This window comes from Anomaloglossus baeobatrachus, chromosome 2, assembly GCF_048569485.1.
Source record: "Anomaloglossus baeobatrachus isolate aAnoBae1 chromosome 2, aAnoBae1.hap1, whole genome shotgun sequence".
Taxonomy (NCBI): Eukaryota; Metazoa; Chordata; class Amphibia; order Anura; family Aromobatidae; genus Anomaloglossus; species Anomaloglossus baeobatrachus.
The window spans coordinates 387,422,609-387,428,608 of NC_134354.1; the positions used below are offsets into that span (position 1 = coordinate 387,422,609).

Below are 6,000 nucleotides of genomic sequence, written 5' to 3' on the forward strand. Positions count from 1 at the left end.
CACCAGGTGACCGAGCGACCGTACAGTGCTGGAATTGTGGACAGAATGGACATTACGCCAGACAGTGCAAAAACCCCAAATAGGAGAGGGAGCAGACTGACTCTCCTCCTTCCTTCCCTGCTCCTTTGCCTCTGGCCTAGAAAACTGGTGACCATGAAGGGACTGGAGGGATTGGTGTTTGAAATTCCCTTGATAAACAGTATCCCTTAAGCTCAGCCAAATCAATGGCCCTGACCAGAGAATATGTGCAAGCGGGGGCTCTAGTACAAAGGTCCTCCCCCTGTAACATTCCCTTGTATCCAATCAAGAAAAAAGGGCCCAAAGGTTCCCCTGACACGTACAGAATGGTGCATGATTTGAGAGCTGTCAATGCTGTCACTGAGAGTGTAACACCAATTGTTCCAAACCCACATACCTTACTGTCACAAATCCCAGGGACCTCCAAATGTTTTACAGTAATTGATTTGGCAAATGCATTTTTCTCTGTGCCTCTAGACCCTGACTGTCAGTATCTTTTTGCCTTCACACATGAGGGGAAACAGTACATGTGGACAGTCCTCCCGCAAGGAGGAATGAATTCACCTACCATTTATTCTACAGCTATGGCAGGAATTCTGGAGCAGTGGCAACCACCTCATCCACAGGTTACGCTATTGCAGTACGTGGATGACCTTTTGCTCTGCTGTCCAGACCAGACGTCCTGCAAGGAAGCCACAATTTCTTTACTGTATTTTCTGGCAGAGAATGGTTGCAAAGTTTCACATGAAAAATTACAGTACTGTAAGCAAAAGGTAACCTTTTTGGGTCACTGTATCTCTGAAGGTACGAGACACCTGACTGAGGAGAGAAAACAAGCAGTCCAAAATCTCTCCCTACCCAGCTCCCACCGGCAACTGCGCACCTTTTTGGGCTTAGTGTCATACTGCAGGCCTTGGGTAAGGTCTGCCTCGCAAATGATGTAACCCCTCTATGATTGTCTGTCATCTGACCCCTTTGACCTCACTCAGGAAGCTATTGATTCCTTTCATTCCCTTAAACTACTCATTGTATCTGCCCCGGCCCTGGGTATTCCAAATTACGATCAACCATTTTCCTTGTTTTGCACAGAACAGGGAGGGCATGCGACAGCCGTCCTCGACCAGCAACATGGTGACAAACAAAGACCAAGAAAAACTGATGAAGGAACTAGTCTGTCGGTATGGCATCCCAGAAGCCATAGAAAGTGACAGGGGTACACAGTTCACTGGAGAAATAATGAGGGACATTATGCAGGCCCTGGGAATAGAGCAGGCATTCCATACCCCTTATCATCCACAGAGCAGTGGAAAAGTAGAGAGATTAAACGGGACACTTAAACTAAAAATTCAAAAGGCCATGGCAGAGACAGGAAAGAATTGGGCAGAGTGCTTATCCCTGGCACTCTTTTCAGTCAGACACACTCCAAATAGAAAGACAGGCTTGTCTCCTTTTGAAGTCCTTTTTGGTAGTGCCCCAAAAACAGGTCTCTACTTTCCACAAGTGTTACAGATGCAACATGGCACTATGACAGCCTACGTCCAGGCCTTACAGGAAAGACTTAATGTGGTGCATAAACATGTCTTTTCATCCATTCCAGATCCCAATGCAAGTGCAGATGTGCATCAGCTGAATCCAGGTGATTGGGTGGTCGTGCGCAGACACGTGAGAAGGAGCCTAGATCCACGCTTTGATGGCCCATTCCAAGTCCAGCTGACCACATCCACCTCAGTGAAACTTGAGGGAAAACCCACCTGGATCCACGCCAGTCACTGTAAAAAGGTCACTCCACCGGCAGAATGACAGTCTTGCTAATTATCCTGCTAGGTGTAGCAGGGTTGCTGCGCCAAACAAAGACACTGAGCGAACTTTTAAATATGGACTGGGATAATAAACTCATTTGCCACCATATTTCTCTTACTGAGGACATGGAAGGAGAAAAGCCAAAAGACTGTTGGATCTGCACACACAGTTTTATTTTCTTCAAAGACTATGCCATATTTAGCCTTACCTCTGGAACCACAGGAGGTGTTGATATCAGACTGTATACACAATGAAACCTGGACTCTATCGATATTCTGGTGAAAAGATGTATTTGCCACCTTGACTATAGCTGGAAAGGTCACTAATCCCTGGTTCCAGCTAAATATCACACGGCCTAGGGGACAGTCGTGGTGGATGGAATGCAATCCGGACATTGAGGGTGTAGTTACCAAACTAAAGACTAAGATCCCTCATTCAGGCCCCATTACCTACGATGGGTTATGGTTCAGTCTTCAATATAATGATGTTGCTATCTGTAGAAAGGACAATGATTGTTTCCGTGTGTTTGTGTCTATGTGTGTATCTACATACATAGTCACCAGTTTTTATCTGTTCTCCTATTATATGTATATACATGTGTATGTATATATGTATATATATGGATGACTCCAGCAAAGACTCCTGGTGGGGAAATACATTTTCTTTTATGAATCCAGCTAATTGGTTTAAGGGCCTGGCAGGTTGGGTTTCTGGCATTATACAATCCTGTATGCAAATATTGTTATTCTGTCTATTGCTTTATATAGCTGTAAAAGCATTGATATATGCGTTAGCTAAACTATTGAATAATGTATGTTCTAAGAGTTTCAGTATTGAACCCTCTGTAGTTTACTACGGACCCCAAATGGCCTCTACTGACGGGGAGTAGGTGTCCACACTGAGGGTGGATGGGTGAAGTCTTAGGAAGACCCCTCATGGGTACTAGGCCCATGAGCCAGCAGCTCCTGTTTGGACGCCTACTGACCCTGTAGTGAAGGTTATACCATTTACAAAAGGGGGAAATTGATATAGAAGGGTTAATAGTTTCTCTATTTCTTCATTAAAGATTTATTGTTATTAGTAAGTATATCTGGTGGTAGTTCATAGTCATTATGGAGCCTTCGGAATAAGAGACAGTTTCAAGGATTATTATTGTCTCTAAATGTTCTTCTTGTCTTCTTCTTATCTCATATGCATGACTCTACATTTTTGTTTTGCTAAAACTTAAAGGTCATATGAGCAACTTGTAAAGTCCAGCTAAAAGCCTTATTTGCAAAATCACATTGATCTGTAAATGGTATAAATAAACTGTACTTTGGTTAAATAAACAGAAGAAATTGATCATGCCCACATGGATGCTGGTCTTTTCTCTCCGAGCGCTCGATCTTGATTAAGTCTGAAGAGGCCTAATTGAGAAGACCTCACTGGTGATCCCATAAGCTGACTTGTGACAAAACAGAACAGCTACAACAACTGCCTTCAAAGTTCTCATACCATGAAAGGGGTTTCAATTTCTCATTCAAGATCTGAGAAAAGGTTTTCTTTTAAGGTCTTCATTTTTTGTGACACCTTAAATGTGATTTAACCAAATAAAATGTCCCTGCTCTCTTGGAAATGTTGGTGAAACCACTTAACATATCCAGAACCACATATTTGAACATAAAAAACACATTAACCCCTTAAGGACCATGGGAAGTAAAATTACGTCCCAGCGGCCATAGTGTTAAACCCACCCGGTTGTCGCAGGCAGCCGGGGGGGGGATCCCCGCACATGTCAGCTGATTTGTACAGCTGACATGTATGCCTAGCAGGCATGAACAGATTCGCAATCTGCCCGTACATGTTAACCCCTTAAATAGCACTGTCAAGATGTGACAGCATCATTATAATAGCAATCATGGTTAAACTTTACTCACTGCCCGACACCGGAAGCCACGTGACGTCATCATATGGATCCGATGGTTGTCATAGTAGAACAGAGTCATGTGATGTACTTCACATGACTCACTTCCTCTTTCACACGGCCAAGTGCTGTGTGAGACAGGAGATGAGCATATCTGGTGTTCCCAGCTGTGTAGCTGTGATGAACAGATATGGAAGAGCGATCAGACTGCTAATCCTTATAGTCCCCTGGGGTACTAGTAAAAAAATAAAAATAAAAAAAGTTTTGAAACAAAAATAAAAAATAAAAAAACCTAAAAGTTCAAATCACTCCCTCTTTCGCCCCATTGAAAATGAAAGGGTTAAAAAATATACACACATTTGGTATTGCCGCGTTCAGAAATGCCCTATCTATCAAAATACAAAATCAATTGATATGATTGGTAAATGGCATAGCATCAAAAAAATTCCAAATGCGGCAAATTTTGTGCAAAATTCAATAACATGATCATAACGTAGCATCTGCGCAAAAATGGTACCATTAAAAATATCAGCTCGAGACACAAAAAATAAGCCATCACTAAGCCCCAAATCCTGAAAAATGAAAATGCTATGGGTGAACTTCATGAAATAATAATTAAAAAATGGGCTTCCCTATATTTTTGGTTCCCAGTCGAGTACAAATAGGCAGCTAGGGGTTGGGGGCAGCCTGTGGCGAAGCCCACTTAATTTTTTCATTGTTGTCATTTTTGGGCAAAAAAAATTAAAAAAAAGGGCTTACCTGAATTTTTCATTGCCAGCGAAGGTAACAGCAAGCACTGGTGGTTAGCATCCAGTAGCTGCTTGGATTACCCTTAGCAATAGAAAATGCAGCGGGAGCAAACACATTTTTTTTAATTTTTTTTTTAAATAACTAAAAAAAAAGTGCTTCCCTGTATTTTGATTGCCAGCCAAGGTAAAGCCAGGGAGATGGGGGTGGCAACCCATATCCGTCTGCTTTATGTGTGCTGAGAATAAAAAATACCATGGAGGGCTACATTTATTTTTAAATTATTTATTACTATACAACTATATATACTATATATATATATAAATATATATATATATATAGATATATATATCTATATATATATATATATATATATATATATATATATATATATATATATATATATACACGGCTCTGGCAAAAATTAAGAGTCCACTGCAGTTTTTCTGATTTTTCTCTTTATATTTTAGAGTAAAATGTAAATTGTTATTTTATTCTATTAACTACTGACACTACTGACACTGATTCTATTAACTACCTATACATTATATATGCATTATATGTATATACGTATATACTAGTTTATACATAATATGGTATATACATTATATGTATATATATATATATATATATATATATATATATATATATATATATATACACAGTTAGGTCCAGAAATATTTGGACAGTGACACAATTTTCGCGAGTTGGGCTCTGCATGCCACCACATTGGATTTGAAATGAAACCTCTACAACAGAATTCAAGTGTAGATTGTAACGTTTAATTTGAAGGTTTGAACAAAAATATCTGATAGAAATTGTAGGAATTGTACACATTTCTTTACAAACACTCCACATTTTAGGAGGGCGAATCCTTTAGAGGCAATCACTGCCTTAAGTCTGGAACCCATGGTCATCACCAAACGCTGGGTTTCCTCCTTCTTAATGCTTTGCCAGGCCTTTACAGCCGCAGCCTTCAGGTCTTGCTTGTTTGTGGGTCTTTCCGTCTTAAGTCTGGATTTGAGCAAGTGAAATGCATGCTCAATTGGGTTAAGATCTGGTGATTGACTTGGCCATTGCAGAATGTTCCACTTTTTTGCACTCATGAACTCCTGGGTAGCTTTGGCTGTATGCTTGGGGTCATTGTCCATCTGTACTATGAAGCGCCGTCCGATCAACTTTGAGGCATTTGGCTGAATCTGGGCTGAAAGTATATCCCGGTACACTTCAGAATTCATCCGGCTACTCTTGTCTGCTGTTATGTCATCAATAAACACAAGTGACCTAGTGCCATTAAAAGCCATGCATGCCCATGCCATCACGTTGCCTCCACCATGTTTTACAGAGGATGTGGTGTGCCTTGGATCATGTGCCGTTCCCTTTCTTCTCCAAACTTTTTTCTTCCCATCACTCTGGTACAGGTTGATCTTGGTCTCATCTGTCCATAGAATACTTTTCCAGAACTGAGCTGGCTTCATGAGGTGTTTTTCAGCAAATTTAACTCTGGCCTGTCTATTTTTGGAATTGATGAA

At 40.8% G+C, this 6,000-nt stretch overlaps 1 long non-coding RNA gene across 1 annotated transcript in view; it reads left to right on the top strand.

Moving 5' to 3' along the window:
- Positions 1-3,164, top strand: part of LOC142290148 (uncharacterized) — a 50,165-nt gene extending 47,001 nt beyond the window's left edge. Inside the window, exon 2 of the long non-coding RNA XR_012750221.1 lies at positions 1,616-3,164. This is a non-coding gene — a long non-coding RNA (uncharacterized LOC142290148). The remainder of the gene's footprint in view (positions 1-1,615) is intronic.
- Positions 3,165-6,000: the final 2,836 nt, after the last annotated feature.